This window comes from Labrus mixtus, chromosome 8, assembly GCF_963584025.1.
Source record: "Labrus mixtus chromosome 8, fLabMix1.1, whole genome shotgun sequence".
NCBI classification, from domain to species: Eukaryota; Metazoa; Chordata; class Actinopteri; order Labriformes; family Labridae; genus Labrus; species Labrus mixtus.
The window spans coordinates 18,127,647-18,146,738 of NC_083619.1; positions in this window are offsets into that span (position 1 = coordinate 18,127,647).

Here is a 19,092-nt window from a genome sequence, read left to right on the forward strand (position 1 = left end):
CCTCACCAGGAGCCTGTTTTGCTCAATGCTGTCAGGAGAGCTGCTTTTGAACTTGACATGACAACGCGTACCATCCTGAGCTTTTTACGCTTACTGATCGATACGCCACTGGATGCTGCATAGAATCGAGCATCACCCTGTATGAGCAATTCAGTCAACACCTACTGGTACCCACCGACTACACCTCTCTTCATGAATTTTAATCCAAAATATTTAAATTTTCAAATGTATTTCTGGAGAGGAGGCAGAGGCAGGTGTAGAAAGCAACACGAGAATACCTATGTAATAAGAGGATTGAATAAATAGTTGTCGAGATATTTACACATATGGAAACACATTCTAATCCTAGTAAGATACTTGTTGCGTCATCTCTCTTGTTAATGATTCACTTTCCCAGATCTATTGAGGACCCAGCTTGATATTCTCATTGTATGAATTTCCCATGTAGTAGCAAAAACAATCTATTTTAACTGAGAGGTCAGGTTTACATGATTTTCTTGTGAAACTGAAAAAATGCTTCTCCTGAACACGCTCTGTGATCACAGAGTGAAGACACTATAAGAAGTTTAGGTAGCTACCAGGGCTGAAAATTGAAGCCAATGTTTCACTGACTTGGATCTGAATTCTTTGTAATAGCCAATAGGGGGGGGGGCGACTCCAGTTTGCCGCCATTGGAATGAGAAAATTCTACCTCTAAATTGATTTATTTCCCAAATTTTTTTAATGACCTTATAGTCTCAATCACTTTGTTTCAAGTCCTCAGGAGTTCTGACATCGAACTGGAGGAGCAGTGCTGCACATCGGTCCTTTCCTCTGATATTGTCCTCTAGCTCCACAAATGACAAAAAGCAAGGGTGCCTAACCAATGGGTGATGCAAAGGGGGCTTAGTCCACTTCTAATATAAAATCTGAAGCTTTCTGCGAGTGGAATGCATTATTTTCATCCTATGATGAGAGGAACAGGACCAAAACAAACATGATACTACAAACAAGTATAAAAGAAAGAGCCATGTGACCATATATCAGTGATTCACAGCCTGGGAGAACCATAATTCCAGCTTCAATCATTTTGAAAAAATACATTTATGCCAGCCTTTATCGCACAGAACAGTTGCCTAGAGTAGTCTATCTGATCATGTCGGTTATGGTTACATTGTCCCCAAAAGGCTTTACATTAGTGCAACTCTAAAAGACATGAGTACAGTTGACCTGCGGGTCACCATAGAGCCCCAAACATGGTTTCTGGGTGTTTGGCTGTCTGCTCTGGTTCTGTTCTCTTAGTGGAGCGAGAAAGATTCTTCCAACATTGAAACACATTTCTTACGGTTACCTGTAAGCACAAGAAAGGTTTATTCCACATTTTGGTCAGCTAGTTTTACTATGTGGCATGCAAACATCTCGTTTTTCAAACCGTATTTATTGAAATGGTTTCTGAACGATGAAAATTAAAAGGATAGACCAAAAATAACAACCGTTAAAAGCCACAAAAACTGAATTAGAGATACTAAAGTAGTTTCATGCACATTAATATTTCCCATCTACAATGTTCTGTGAGTGCTCAATTAGAGCTTGTCTGTTAAAAGGTAGCTACAGGTGCCACAGAAGAACAATAGAGGTTTTTTTTTTGTTCAGCGAGTGACATTTTTGACACATTGTTCCGCTTGTCCGAACAGCTCATTTTAAGCCAATATGTGTATTATCCAGCATTGGAGTATTTGACAGCTCCGGTGCTTTTAAAACTGCGATTAGGTTAATTACATGGGACCGCTTTTCAGCTAGAACTGAGGACAACTTTGACTGTAGCACTAGAATATCAATCAGGCTAACACACAGGATCCCACCTCTCTACACTGCCAGAGGAAAGTCAGAAACTTTGAAATCAAATAAATCCCTTTCATATGAAATATTTCTCAAGTTAGCATCACTTTGCAGTCAGAGTAAACCAATGTCAGGAAGCTCAGAAATACAACATAAAAAGAATTGATAATACACAAATCTCAATGGAACTGCATTCATATCAAAGGCAATGGTTACACAGGCGAAGCCTTGCCTGATTGCAATAGCAGCAAGAGAGAAGATGAAAGTATATGTTTAGCGTGTAATTTCTACCTTTATGCCTTTGAAAAAAGCGCCACGAGTGCTATAGGGGGTAGATTGCTTCCACCTTTAAGTGGTGTCAGTGGCATTAAGATATCAAATGGATATCTTGGCATAATTCAGGTGGCAACACGTCTTGTGTTAACTCCCACTGGGGTGCAAACTCCAGCCATGGCTGACAATTTTCCAAGGAGAGATGTGGCAGGACGGTCGATATATTAAAGATAGGGGTATAGATAGGTGAGGACTAAAAGTGCTAAATCAAACTTTGTTTCTGCTGCCGTGGGCCCTTTTAAACTCACATCATATTATTTTTTAACTGGACTGCTGACACTATTAAGGCTTTAGATGTTCCAGAGAAGATAGGTGGGTCATGGGAGATTTCTCTTTTATCTTTTTTTTTTTTTATCACTTTCAGGAAGGCCTGTAACTGTTTCAACATGCTGTTTTTTCCCCGTGCAACAAGTCAAGTCAAGTCCCCTCAAAAAAATTGACTTTCTGAATTTGTGCAGTGGAGGATACTTGACTGGCCCTGCAGACAGCCTGACCTCCACCCCATTCACCACCTTTGGGATGAATTGAAACACCAACTGCGAGCGAGCCATGCCTTATTGTCCAACACCAATGCCTGACCTCGCTAATGCTTTTGTGGCTGAATGAAAGCAAATCCCTGCAGCCCGCATTCAAAATGTTGTGGAAAGCCTTCCCAGAAAAGTGAAGACTGATATAGCAACAGATCAATGGAACAAGATACTTTTTAGAAGGCATAAGATGATGATTTTATTCATCTAAAAAAAACATTATTGTTGAACCATTACAACTGGTCTGTTAGCGTTATATATCACAAAAAAACAAAGCAGTGCTTCTAAGTGCAACAAAAACACCAGATGAGGTGTGAAAACGAGAGAACTGATCCCATCAAAAAGGCCCTGTTCAAGAGATTGTAGTAAAATGAATGCTGCGTTCATTAAACGGAGAGGCTAGTGTTGCATAATTCAAAATTAAACAACAACCTGTTGCATTACTATTTCAAATACAAAATCATGTGAGTACTAGAGGTAGACATTAGTGGTAAATTTGCCGTTGATGCTGTGTAAAGGTTCTCACAGCATACAAAGGGGAAAGTTGTTAGTGTTCATTGGCCCGGCAGCTCTGCAGAAGCCTGAGGATAAGCCTTAAGCCAGAGCACAGCAGATAGCCAGGGGTTAGGTGAAAGCTCAGACAATATGGTTAGGCTCAGAGGCAAGTATCCTGCTGCAAAGGGAGAGTACAGCAGATAATGTGTCACACAGTAGTATGTTGGGTGTCGCAAACAACGAGACCCTTATTCCCAGTGTCGGGCGGGGGGGCGCGGCTTCGTGGAAAGAAAGAGGCAACAACAGAGGGAAGAGCTGGAGGGGGACAAGAAAGCAAAAGAAGGGAGGAATGAAAATCTCTTGAGTGGGAACTTAAGAATAGGTTAGTAAAGGTGTGATGCTGCTGCCATGGAGAATAGATCTAGATTTCTTTCTGTCCCTGCCTCTGTAGGAATTGAAAGGGCTGGCCGGATAATATAATTGGTTCCAGGAGCGGTGAATGATGCTGGGAGGGACTTAAACGTACCCCAAGAAACCTGACAGTACATGCCGGAGAGAGAAAAGAAAAAAGGAAAACAAAATAAATGCAAGTTGACAGGCAAAATGGGGGACAGTTAGGCTTAGTGTTATTACCATGACAAAGAGAAAAGAGCACAGTGTCTACTCCCTGCATGGAGGGTGAAGAGGTTTAAGGACAGAGCAGCAGGAGATGAGGAAGTGGCACACTGAGCCGTGTGTGTGTGTGTGTGTGTGTGTGTGTGTGTGTGTGTGTGTGTGTCTCTGTGTGTGTGTGTGTGTGTCTCTGTGTGCTGGTATCAGCCTGCGGGTGTGTGCGTGCTCCCTGTCGCTCTCGTCTCTCTCTGTCATGTGTATATATGTAATCAAACCTCTTGCACTTGGTAGCACTTTGTCTGCTCTGATATTAATACTCTGCAGCTAGAACATAACTAGGAAGGCTCGCGGAGGATTTCCCCGACTTCCAACGACAGCAATGATTAAGTATGTTTGGTATATGCTCACACAGGGCCCAGAGTGGTGTTACAGATTGAATCAGCTGCAATAGAGACAACTATCAAAGACTGATAACTCCTAAGGGGCCCTTCAGGCATGCAGGAGACTGATTGCTCCTCTGCAGGGCAAGAAGTGACATCATCTTTGGCTGGAAGCTGCTAGCAAGAACGCATGCTTCATGTAACATCTTCACGTGCCTCAAACACAACTCGCAGCATTTGCATGGAGATCGGGCTGGTGCAGCTCTACGCAGTTGACGCTGCAGCTTTACATCAGCCAACCACATCAAACAGCAGAGGACAGGGTAAATCTCGCCCCGTGGTAAATGCCCAGAGGTTTCTACAGAGATAAAACTTTTACAGTCTGCAAGCAACTCCTCACAGCCAGATCTAATGACATGAGCAGATGGAGAACATGTTCCCATTTGCTTGGTACAATATTGACAAGAGCTTAATTTATAAGTAAACAGGGAAAAAAAATAATTGGACAAATCTGTATCAAGTGAAGGGTTTCATTTCAAAATGAGATTTTCATAGAGCACAGAACACAACTGTTGTAGAGATTTTTTAAACTGCACAAGGATCAGGCATTTGTTGTGTTTATCAGGGTTTGGGGGGTTTGAACTATTATGGAAATGAATGCAAAACAAATTCCATTTAATTACAAATTCTGTTCCTGTACAAGATAGGATAATCCTTTATTCGAGGAATCTGACCCAAAAAAAGACTAAATAGTTCTATGCGTACTTTAGTAGCTTCATTAAAGCGTACAGTATGTTCTGTGACACAAAATGTCATACATACCAGTTCTTCCAAGTAGCACAGTAGCGCTAAAATGCTTCAGCCACTGGAGGAGAGTACACAGTGATGCTAAACATGAAGGTTACTGAACAATTCTGAAACTGGCTAAAAATGCTTGTGCAATATGTGTCTGTAGGCGTCTGTTGTTTCAGTTAGTCCAACTAGCCAGAGAAATCTTGAGCATTACACACACACACACACACACACACACACACACACACACACACACACACACACACACACACACACACACACACACACACACACACACACACACACACACACACACACACACACACACACACACTGGATTTATACGTGTGTATGCTGTGGTGAGCAATCGTGGATACACCCTGCTCATTAACATATAAGCTTTAGATAAACTGGAATGTAGCGAGGAGAAAAAGGAAATTCGGCATCTGGGAAAACAAGGAAAACATGCATACTGAAGAAGTGGGAAGGCAAAACAAGCTAGGTGAATATAAATCCCCCCCAAAAATTGGTGGTGTGTAAAAACTGGCTTTTTTATTTGAATGCCGGTTAAAAACAAAAATAATAATTTAAAAATCAATCATTTAAAAATCAATTCAATTTTATGGCTCTAAATATCTCATTCAATTAAATTCAAATTCATGAATTCTTTCTTCATTCTAAATAATAGCAACAGATTGGCCACTTGTTTACAGATTAACTTCTCCCTCGGTTATCAATTATGTTTCATAACGTGCCGCATTCTTGAGGCTTGCATGCCCCATCTGTTAGATTTCATCCGACCCTTGTAAAAAATATTGTGATGTTTTTTTAAAAATCAAAATTGCACGGTTGACACCAGCTGTGACTCAAACAGGAGAAACATTAATTTGGACAACTTCTGGACCCAATTATCTAATTAGGCATCATGTTTTCTTGCTCGACTCCATTGACTGCACTATATGGAATTAGACCACCAACGTGTGTCATTTTCTCTCACTGGCACATAGTTATTTTCTCCTTGTTTGTTTTCTTGCACTGGGAATTAAGGGAAGCAGCAGGACCATCCACAACAAATTGCCCCAAATAGGCAGGTTATGTTTTCTTAACCTTTTGTGTTTTAAGCCCCATGCGATGTGACAAAATTCACTCTTCAGCTGCAGAAATCCGCTGTTAGTGAACAGCAAACAGTGACAGAGATCTGCAGCATCGCAGCTCCTTTTAAAATACTGCCCAGTTGTACTTTTTAGAGACTGAACTATCAGTTTTAATATCATTTTAGACACATAAGCAGCACCTAGGAGTGTTTCTACATTGATTATACAGTGGATACCAAGAGTAAGCAGACACCTATTATAGAAATTATGTTAGTGTGAAGACGACATGTGGTGACAACATGCAGCGATGTGAGTTTTTACATAGGGTCTGCGCTTATAGCAGTTAATAGACCACCACAGTCGTGTTAACAACAGAACCTGACACTAATATCAGTCAATTGGACAGTGTTTTTGTGTTACACCATCATGTTCCAGCTCCTTGTGGCCACCTCTTCGACTTGCTAAACAATCCTAAGTGGCGTTGTGGACATTGCTGTTGAATATCCCTTCACAGTTTACAGTGGGGACAGTTGTGTTTCTAAGTGCCCAAATGTTTATCCAAACACAGAATGATGGGAGCGACAAACTAGATGCTGTGAACTGACAAATAAGTTATGTCATTACCGGCATGACACGGAACACAGCAGTGGCAAGGCGCGCTGTGATTTATACAGCAGCGAGACATTTAAAAACATAAGCAGAGCACGGATGGAGGCGCTGGAATCCCTAGGTCGCCCCAAAATGTGAGTGTCAAAAATTATTTCAATCACAATTATTGTGTTTTTATAACCGCTGGTAAAAGTCCAAGTTCTTAATAACTCTGTGGGTTTATATCATGTCAATCACCGGGAACTGGTGCACGAAATCCTTCAATTCATCATTAAAAAACTGCTCATTTCTAGGATATTTGCCTGAAGAAATTAGCAATTATTTTTTTCACACAACTATAAGGACAAAATCTATATTGTAATATTTTTGACATAACACCTTGGCGTCAATGATGTGCCAAACTGTGGATATTTATAACACATGTATTAGTGACTTTAATATCTAATTCTGAAGTAGATGTCTGTGGGAAAAAAAAGTTCTAATTTTTTATCATCTTATTATAATGTGTAAGAACAGAAGGAGGAGAATATATCCAACTGTTGTGTGGTTACATTAATCATATTTAACCCCTCATTATAATTCAACACACACTACAGCATTTAATATAATTATTTAGTTTAATCAGCCCATGTTTTTTTATTTTATGTATATATATTTATTTTATTATCTTTTCATTTTTATTTGTTTTCCTCCTTTTTTTGGGGGGGGCAGCTTCCGGGGGAAGACATGCAGCAAATGGCCCAGTCGGATTCGAACCCACAGAAGCTGCAATGAGGACTGAAGCCTCTGTACATCGGGCCCCAATCAGCCCATGTCTTAAGAGGACTCAGAAAAAGCTGAGCATTCAAATCTTGAAGAAGATCAAATTTATTGAAGTGCTGTTCCATTCAATTGCATCATCTTAATGTAACAAATAGAATTATTTACAGAATGGTGTACATTATTGTCCATTAACATATATATAAATGTGTAATTCTGGCCTTTTGCTATTTTAGTTATCTTATTTGATTGTATTTCCAAAATTGCTTTTTTTTTTAGTATGGAAACACATTATGTCACTGCTCTAATTCAAACATTTGCAGATGACCACATTCATTTCTATTAATATAGCAGCTTCATTTTTAAGAACAGTGTAACACAGTAGGAGCTACAGTAGGTGTTGAACCTAATGAAGTGTTGGGAAAAAAATAAAAAATAAAAGTCAATCATGAGGGCAAGAAAATAAGTTTGTCTTGTCTATTTTTGGGAGTTTGTCTTATATTAGAAATGTTAACAAGGAGGCATGCGGAGAAGTAAAAAACAAATAAAGAAGTGTCACATCTTTTTTCTCCCATTAAGCAAAGGTTAACCTTCATCTGTGTCTAAAAAGGAGGTTACAGCAGAAATATGCACCATCACTAATTATCTAAGAACAGACATTTAGATTTAGATGTAAAAAATTATGAAATGTAAAAATGTGACACTGAGGGTGAAAAAAAAAGGTTTGACATTGTTTTGGCTTTCCTGTCAGTTTGCATTAGCTGCGATCTGTGCTCGGTGTCTAACTTTGAACACAGGCGGGGAAGCAGCTTGTAACCCTGAGTGACAGGGAGCAGTCTCACTGTAGCCCAAATGAAGGAAGAGACAACTCAGATCTCACTTGTGAAAGCTTTCCAAATTTAGTTGTAGACCTTCCCCCTGTAATCAATCTAATATAGTCGAGCTTGCTCAATGCTCTGACCACCACCTGCACGGTTAGTGGCTGTTGGCGAAGCTTCTACACTTTTCAGCAAGGAAAAAAGTCTTCACTTGCTCTGCCAATTTTTACTCAAGAGCCACATGGCAACCCTATAGACACAGTGACAGCATCAGTAGCAGCAGTGGCCACCACTCTGAAACACAAATTATTGCTCAACACTGCACCCGCCATTTACTGAGTTGTATTTTTTTACACTCCTGCAGCAGTGTTAAATTGAATCAGCATGACTTGATATTTCTGACCAGAAAGGAATGAATGATATTTTTAATGTCCCCTCTTGAGAAGAAAAAGCACTTTCTCTCTATGTTAGGTTTCTCTGTATTGTTGCCAATGAATGGGATTTCCATGGAGTCCAAGGTTTCTTGTATTTGATTCTTGGGCATTGTGCCAGCATCAGGGATACAGGCGGTGGAAAAAATGGAAGAAATGCAGGCACGTCAGAGCCTTTAGTTCAGTTAACAAAAGAGCGAAGGTGTTTTCACATATGCAGCTACATTGTACAAACACTTTCTGTAGCTACTTGCAGAGAGCGACCATTCAAATCAAATTAACTCACATCATTTATAGATTGTCCTCTTTATAATATAAGGCCCACATGTGAATAGCTGTACATTTTCCTGAGAATTCTCTTCAATCAGTGCACTGAGATAATATTCTATATAATAAGAGCTTTCTTGGGCGTCAGCTATGCCTACAGCTGCATCTTAGCTTACAAAATAAATCCAGCATTTTACTCTATAAACTCATCAGTGACTCATGACTAAGCTTTCATTCAAGCCTGTACAACCACAGCTCCCTAAACTGTAATACTAGATACTTTATGTGTTATAATGCTTACTAATCAAGTCAATAAAAAAAAAACTTTTACCCGTTGTAAGCGCACAATTGCTTATTAACTGCCAGTTTATGGAATTATAAATGAAAATTATTTAAAACTATTCCTGCAGATATTTTTTGATCTACATTAAGTCATAATTAAATAATTGATTAAATCATTTGGTTTTATAGATGTGTGATAACCGTTTCATTCAGTGCACGGCTTGATTCCGTTTCACCTCTGATTTCATGAATTATCGGCAGACCTGCGGACTTTTGCAATCCCAGTAACAGGATGTTAGAAGTTGGGTTGCCAGCAGGAGAATTGGCAGGAGAATTTCTATTTCTACTTGAAAAATAGACGAATTAGATGCGCCGCAGGCTCCTCTTCCCCCCTATGGAAACGACCCGCATAGTGTAATTTAGGAAACATGCAGAGAACAGCATAAATGCTCCTCCTTCTCTCATAATCCCTCGTGCAGAAGATTTTCGGTGCAAACTGTCTGCAATCAGACATTGGCGATGAGGTTTCTATTCAGAACAGCAGTGGCTGTGTTTTTCATTGTTTTAAGGAGATTTGTCCTTTAATCTAATGAAGAAGACACTTTAGCTGGTCAGCTGTTATGAGGCTGGCTTTGTACACTTTTAATTCCATTTCCAGTGAAATCACTCCAGTCCCCCCATGAGATATATTACCTCTCATATGAGCGACAATTTCACCTGTCAATTCAAATGGAGGCAGTTTTATTTAAAGGAAGGGAAGTTGTGAATAGACAGGGAACAGATATGACACTAAGCATAGCTCATTATTGTGTGGCTCTCTATTCAGCAGGAAGATAAATCCAGCAGGGTGGGTGCTCAGTCTAATAACTATTTCAAGTCCCAATAAAGCCCAAACATCTGATATGACTTAGGAAGGCTGATAGAGGGCTTGGCGAGGGGGAGCTCATACAAAATGTTGGAACCATTTTTGTCGGAGCCTTCCTGCCTCTACATCCTCAGAGACATTCATAATCACCTTCCCTTATTTTATTTATTTATGTCTTATTAATGTTTGCGGATGGGCACAAATGCCAAATCATTCACTCGGCAGGCAGTGATTCAACGGATGTAAATATAGCGAGGGAGCGTTTTTTCACTGCTCTGCCAACGACTTCATCAATCAAACCTTTTATTACCTGAATTTGATAACAGCGCAAATGAGGGAATGGTTACGGGTTTTTTTTTGGCATTTTTCCATCACACTTGGCTACTCTGCCTGCTCCTTTTAAGCAAATAAACATGTGTTCCCCTCAGTTTACTAATTACTACAATGGCTGAAAATTTGGACTGGGTTAACCTTGAGCACAACACAGATATTTTTTTTGTGTGTTTGGAAAGTATTCCAAACACTAGATTGCAAATAAATCATTTGCATGTGTGGTGCAACACAGGCCAGTGATTTACAGCTACACAAAATCCTCTTAGACAGCGCCATTTCTGGGATCATTTTTTACACTTGTAGAATCTCTTGGTCAATAAATTCACTTTTTAAATGTTTTCAAGACACTTTCAAGCCCATCTGGTGCCTAGCTGGTTGGCCACATTCTCTAGTGATTAATAATAAATTACAACAAATTGGGAGGTAACATTAAAAGTGACTTTTTTTTTCCATTCAGATGCAGTGACAGAGGGATTTAAAAAGTCTGTTTTACAAGAATATGTGATTTAGGAAAAGATTAAAGGATAAATTAGTCCTTTCAGCAATGTCTGGCATGCATCTACAACAATTTATAACCACCAGCACCCAAGTATTTCAGTACTTTAAAGATTAAGCATCACATTTTCCAAAAACACAACCTCCATCAACCAATCCAAACGCTCTGCTCCGTCTTTGTCCTTTTGAATGTCTATGAATCTGTTGTAAACAGGCCCTTATGTCAGCCACAGGTATTCTGCAACAGGGCACACTTGTCTTAAGGGGAGGTGGCACACACACATTAGCAGCCCTAATCCTCTTATTTCCTTTCTCCTTTCAAAAATGTGTCTTTCCTCTCGACCTCATCAGAGGAGGTAGTATTTCTATACAACATGTCGTCTGGCAGCTGCTGCGAGCTCTCACTTCATTTTGCGGGGGCTCCTGAACCTCAAGGTCCAGAGAAACACAAATAACACATGCTCCCGAAAATATAGAATATCCTTTTCCATGAATCTGTACTATAGGCTGACACACACTCAAAAAAAAAAAAAAAAAAAAATCTGGCAGAGGGAGAGAATGCTTTGAAGGTTTTAGTCATACCCAAATGTGCTGGTTTTCTTCTCATGCGTCTCTTCAAGGTTTTTCTCCCCCGTGCGTCTGGATCGTAGATGCTCGGAGAGGATCTGGCACAAAGAGAATTGCAGATCAACTTGACAGTAGATGAATACAGCCAAGCACAGAGAGATTTAACAATGTTGCATTCACCTCAACGGAAGTAAAAGAACATTTCATTCAGCATCAGATGTGCAGAGACGAAATCAAACGCAACACCGGTTTGCAAATTTACATTTTGCTTTTTTGACAACATCTTTCAAAACAGTAATATCTTATTTATTTTGATAAATAGGACACATCCTTGTTAGGCACTTAAACATCTATGAGGAATATAACTTGCTATATTACACCACCCATGAAAAGTGAACGGCTTCTACAACAAGAGCATCAGAGGCTCATGGCTGCGGTTTGCAGTACAAAGCAGAGCCGATAAGCTCTGCAGAATTAAGCAACACCGAGAGTGCTGCTGTGATTGTCCTTGCCAGGCATGATGGTTCCAGTATCTCATAAACGGTAACCCCTTATGCGCTTCTTTCGGGCAATGGAAAACCCACTAGCTACTGAAGCAGCCAGCTGAAGCTCATGGGGCAACAAAAGCAGCCCTTTAAATGGCAGAGGGAGGCTGGCGGAAAATGAGCAAGTGAAAAGGTTGACCACAAACAGGCAAATACCAGCACAGAGCAGCATTCAGATAGAGGGAGCGCGTGATGACGGAGCTTAAAATGTGTGTGTGATTGTTTATTTCCTCCCCAAACACAGCTGTGTCAGTTTCTACGAATAAGATGACGTTCAAGAAAGAAAGAAAAAATCTATTTTTGACACTTCATGTTTGTTTACACGGAAAGAAACACAGCCTGGACAGCTTTCTCTCTGCTCCAACTATCCTGAAAAATATCTACAATTAGAGATTAAACATTATTTCATATGTTTGTTCACTTTTCTATCTACTTAAAATTCTTCAAAATAAAAATAAAAATCTTAATATAATTGGGTTAGATGCTGATATTGGGATTTTTTTTTTGTTTTAATTGAAGGCTTAATGAACACTAAATGAAAAGTAAATAGTGCATGAGGGCTGAAATTATACCATGACCATGTGTACGGATGTGATTAGACCATTAGCTCGGTGTACTTGTTACACTCGCACTCGATCCAATCAGGTGCAGCCAGCGTTAACACTGAGCAGATGTTCCTGTTAGTCCAAACCCCACATGTGTGAGTCTTTGTGAATGAAACGTGCAATCTAGCAGCCAGCGAACAGGTTTAATGATTAATGAGTGCAATGCTTCATATTCTCACCCTCACACTTTCTGTGTTTCAGATCGCAGAATTACTGAAGTTAGTTTAACATATTAAGACAACACAGAGGGGAGAACACGGGGTTAAGAGATACTGATGTTCAAGGCAAACTATTCAATTCACATAATCATAATTTGTCATTCTTTTGGCAAAGTAACATGAACATATATGATGAAGTTAAGGTTAAACAGTACACAGGAGAGGAAAAAAAACATTTACAAATACTATTTTAAAGAACAATTTTGATGTACTTCAGTTTGTTTTCTAACTACTTGATCCTATTCAATTCACAGTGTTGGATTACTTTACTTCGTAATCCAATATATTCATTTGACAGATTGAAATACTCTTTTCTACTCATGTTGACATAATCTATACAAAAACATAGTTTAAAAAATCAATATGTAAGGGCACTGGTTATGTTGAGCCCCCCATGTACAGAGTCTGTAGTCATCAAAGCCCATGGTGCCTTGCTGGTCCCCCCCCTCTCTCTCTCTCTCTCTCTCTCTCTCCAGATGTTCTACTCTATCCCGTGTACTGTCTCAAATAAAGGCATCAAAAATAATCAATATAACTCTATAGATTTTATCATAGGATAAGCAATGCAGCCACATTGAAGTAGCCACAATTACAAGATGCATTATTACAGTAATGCTTTCTATTTGAATGCATTCATAACTACAATGAAAAAATAATGTATCACAATGTTAACGTGTCAGATTATGCATGTTATGCATTTTTGTTGCTCTAGTTATAGTTGGATGTTAATACACAGCAATTCTACTGAAGTTAGATTTTAAATCCAGGATCTTAACTGAGAGGGGTGGTGGAGAGGGATTCACATTTTTTTTTTTTTTTTTTTGAAATACTGTCGTTCTTTTCTTTTCTAAAATTAATAATACTCTGGGTGTGACAAAGGAAAAAGACACTTTGAATATAGGACTCTCTTAAACAACCACAGTCAGGAAGAACTCTGCTACACACACACACACACACACACACACACACACACACACACACACACACACACACACACACACACACACACAAACCATTTTATGCAACTGCCAATACAACTTACAAATTACAGTGCATGGGATAGGATGTCACATTTCACTCCCTGTCTTCAAGGGAAAAAAAAAAAACTCCTTCTGTATTTGCCTTGGAGATGTTCTTTTTTAAACCTCTCAGTGTGAAACAGACAGGACAGATGTAAGCTGTCAATTGCAGATTTTGAGGAAAGAACTTTGGAAAGAGGTCTTAAATAAGCAAGGAGATACTGGCAGACACATGAAAGGTGATATAACCATCGCATGTCTTAACAATAAAATAAAACCAAAGGAAGCAACTTCCATCTCAGCTAAGAAAAAGTATAGAAAACACATCGCTGCAGCAGAAAAAACTCATCAGCCCTTGTTACAGACTAGATGCAGTAAAGGGAGTCTGGTCTGCTGCAAGCTGGATGTTCTTAATAAAAGAGCTGCTGTGTGGGGGAAATCTAGGCCAAAGCAGTATTTCTGTTTACAACAATTTACCCCCACCATGCACTGTGAGGGGCTCCTTGGAAGAGCAGGAACAATATCCTGTTCCACCTTATTAAAACGGTGGTGGAAAATTAGCATTGTTGTTGCCTTCGCTGAGCGTCAGTATGTGGAAACGCTGCCGTCAATGAAATCAATTCCCTCTCTGTCATGCTGTAATCACACATGTAAACATTTTAATGAAATCTACGAGACTTCAATCAATTACTCCCCTTCTGCAGCTCTCCACTCTCTCACCACCACACTCTGGGTTTTTGATTCCCTCTCCCTGTCCGCCCTTTTTTCTTCTTCTACCCTCTTCAGGCGGTGCTGCAACTGCGTTAGCTTGCTTGAAACCCTTTCCAAAAACAACCGAGAAATATGGACTTGATTTTCTCCTATTCCCTCCCCCCCCCTTCTCCTCAGGAAACAAGGAGATACCTAGTGCATTGAAGACATTACCAGGAAAATGAAGGGGCTATTTCACAGACATGGATTAAACTAATCCCGGTCTAATACAGTGAAAAGGAGAACTTTGGCTGTCTGTCTGAGAAACCAATCCCTAAATCTCATTGAATTTTGACATGTCTGATATTTCTGCTCTCTTCTCTGGCGTGTGACGCAATGTGGGTGACCTATTAGTGCTTTATTAACGGCATCCGCATTCATTTCACTTAACAAGTTTACAAGTCATAAGAGTGGGAAATATTTTTTTGTTAAACAATAAACTCAAACTGCTCTTGAATTTAGTGCGCATTCAGTTTGAACTCTCCCAAAATTAAATCAAAGAACTCCTCTCGGCCTGCCTGTTTTCCCCCTCTCCCTCTCTCTCTCTCTCTCTCCTTTCATTAGCTTAATATATTAATCTATTCCCTTTTATCCATTTTAGATTATATCAGACCTTTTCTGTTCCACTGCAGTAGCGGCCTCTACAGATAAGTGTCGCCACAGTGTGATTTCTGGCAGAGAATTAATCGGTAAATCATGATGTTGCCGTTTGATACATGTTCTTTTACTTTCCAGGCTTTTAACGGACACTTCTGCACTGAGGGAGTTACAATTTAGGCTGCTAGTAGTCATCAAACTGTCATCTTCCTCGCTCTGCCTTCGCTTTTACACTGAAAATACTTCTAGGCAACCCACAATGGCGAACGTTACAATCGCATTAATTATTCATGATTACATGCTCTCAAATGCATTTTTGCTTCCCAAACATTGTCGACTTTGTACGTGTGTGGCTAATGTTGAGTCTGGCAGTGCGTGAAATATTCAGGTGTACAAGCCGGTAACAATGATAAGACCTCTGCACAGGATACAATACAGTCAGTTATCAATAAAGACTGCTGTGCTGGATATGAAAGATGTTTGCATGGCTGCCATTACGCCGAGCCCGGCCAGTGATTCTGAGCTCATCCGTCCTTGACTCAAGTGTTGCCTTCTTGCTGCATGTCTGGGATTCTTTGATGTGAGAACATTGCCCCCTGCTGATTCCCTGCTGAACACTATCAGAGCCCTCCGCAAGCAGAGCTGACTGACACTAGACATGTGGGACGGGGTCACACAAATGTTACTGAGCCATCACTCTTAGATTTGACAGCTTCTTCTCTGTGAGGTTTGCTCTTCTGTCATGACACGACGCGTCCATGTGAGTTTCACCTGCAAAACTTAATGTATCATGTTCTAGATATGCTGTTGATATATATGATATGATATACTTCCCTATACTGACGCACTGGGAGAAACACACAAAGTTGGAGTGGTCTAAATAATTAAATTATATTCCAAATAAATATTTGTTGCATAAGAAGAAATTACTTATTCAGGCAACGCATCCTATTCTCACTGCAGCCTTTAAGGCCCAGAAACTCCACTTCAAAAACTTTAAAAACATTTCTCCATTACATTAAACTTTAACGACTCAATATACAAAATGATTCAAGTTCAGGTTTAAAAAAGAAAACATACTGAAGCATAAAAACTCATCTAATCTGCTCCATCATGACAGTGTGGGTGTTGTTTGGTCAAATTTGATAGACAGTAACCACGGCAACTAAACCAAAAACCTCCAAAACTAACGTCTTGGATCATAGCCTTTCTCAACAGTAGGCACACTGCACAATGTTAAGATGAAGATGTTTTTTTTTAAGAATTATCTCATATTATTTAATCATGGTAAATTATGTTTTAAGATGCCTTTATCGAAGATCATTCCCCATCAGCCCTTAATGGGGGTTAAATGTCACGACTCATCAAAAAAAGGCTAGTAAATGAGAGGCAAGAACCGAAGTAGCAGCTAGGTCACATTTAGATTGTTAACAGTGTCAGAAATGATAAAGGTTTGAATTCCATTATGGCAACTTTTGTGATGAATGAAGATTTGCTTCACCGTTCAAAAAGTAACCCCTTGGAGCAGGTTTCATTTCTTTCTTTCTTTTTAGACAACCGATGACATCATGACTTTGGTTCTCTTAAGGACCAATTCAGCTCTCTAAACAAATCAAAGAGCTGCTATCAACAGGTTCGGCCCAAGACACCAAACAAAACTGCACAGACAATAACCTTTTGATTTAAAATGGATAAAAAAAACCAGAACAGTTCCAACATTAAGAAACGTGTTTATGTAGGTTCCCGTTACTTAAAATAAGAAGGGGATTAAAGTTGTGTTCTGATGGCCTCATAACACAAAAACAGAGATAAAGAGTAAACAATAAAGGCTGAGGAGAAAGAAAAAAAATGCTTGTGCTTTCCTGTTTGTTTCCCAGTCAAGCATCAGACAGCAGCTGTCACAGATAAAAGTTCAGAAGTTCAGAAGCACTGTGACACACTTCTGAATACCATGGGGTATTTCTCATTTAATCTGTCAACCAGCACATTTTTCACCATCAAATTTTTATGTAAGAATTGAGTCATCCAACAAAATAGTAGAACGACTCTAAATAAATGTTTTTTTTTTTTTTTTAAAAGAAGCCTGGTGAGAGAAATTAGTATTCAAAGAGCATCCCTGCTTCCAACTGATGATAATCTGTATTCACACAGTCTGCCATGTCAGATGAAAGCCTTCAATTAGCAGTCAAATCTATTCACTGTTTCCTATCATGCCACCATTATTTACATTCTCTGTCAGCACCCGAGGCAGCTCCCTGCCCCACGGCTGCAGGAATCACTCCTGGTGAGAATATGAGAAACCCTGCTGTGAACAAAGTGAGAAAACAAGTGTTTTGTAGTAATCAGAGTCGTGGGCTTCCAGTGCCTGATGCTCCCTACCTGGTGGTTGCAGATGTAAGGAGCCATAAGTTGAAGTGTCATCTTCTCAGTCTTAACCCCGGATGAAACACTGAGACTCCAGCGAAGAGATGAAACACCTCTGATGCTTTGATTTGCAACCTCATGCCGGCGGGAGTCGGCACAGGCCCTCAGCATGATGCTTGTCCCCTCGCCGGGTGTTCCGAGTGGAGTCGAGACACTGATTGAATTTTAGTCTGCTACCTACATGACACTGCTGGATGCACAGCGAGTGCATTCAAAATAATACAGTAGCCTCCGAGTTGAAGGCACTTATGAAATAGCCACAAATTAGTCTAACTAATCTGTAATAATATCAGCTGTGTATATGTGTGGGTGGCATTATACCATTATTGTGGACTGACAAGCACTGCTTTGAGAAAATCTTTCTGAGGACAATAAAGCAACAGCAGTGGGCCTCATCGCTTGCAATTCAATAACCAATCTCATACTGAGATGCTGAGGAACATCTCAGGTCTTTTGTGTGTTTGTAAATTGGTCCTGTGTGTAGAGTTTCATTCAGTGTCATTATTATCTCATTGTACTGTGGTAGTATGGGGGTCCAGGGACATAAAGAAACATATTTTCAAAGCCAGAAGCAGGCCAGTGGGAGACTGTATTCAATGAAAAAGAGCTAAAGGCCAGTCTGCAGCGACCCTGCCTCCACACAGTCCATGTGTCTTGCTGAGTCTGCCCAATAGCGCTCCGGGTCAGCTGGATTTTCTGGCAGGACCCCTGCTGGAAGAGTGGTGCATTCCTAATTATATTGTCAACACCGGTAAAAAAAAAAAAAAAAAAGACAAAAACTATAGATATGACAGAATAAAGCTACACAAGTGAAAATTAGAGCAGAAACTATGATTCCATGAGGCTTTGTCAATGACAGACCATGAATGGAATTAGGGTAAAATGAAACGGGTATTTTGGTATTGACTTCATTGTTGGGGTTGTGCTTCTGACATGCAATATGAGGATCTCATCATTGACAAAAAGCTCTCCTTTTTTTAATGCTCAACTGACAATAAACCCACAAGTTGACCAGAAATAATTATGAACTGCATTTTCATATTATATGAATCACCGCAACATAATACGAACCTCTATATAACATGGAGAGTCATAGGATATTTCAAAGGATTTTTCCCATACTTATCTGCATCAAAATAAGGCAAACAACTGCTAAATCCCATATAAAATATATAATAAATGTTCAGCTACATTAACTCTAAACTTACACAATTAAGAATATTTTTTGTTTTGGTGAAAAACCTCAAAGTGAAAGTTTGCAGTATAATAACATGATACGAGCATGTTATCCAACAGTGTTCCGAAAGCTGTAATAAATACAACCCAAAAAAAAAAACATTTCTCCAAACTAAAAACGAGGTGTGAAAACTATGACCTTCTTTTTGGATTATTGCTAGACCTCAAAATGATATTTCCCATGGCTTATTCAAGGAGCAATAAAAAGCTTAATGTAAAAA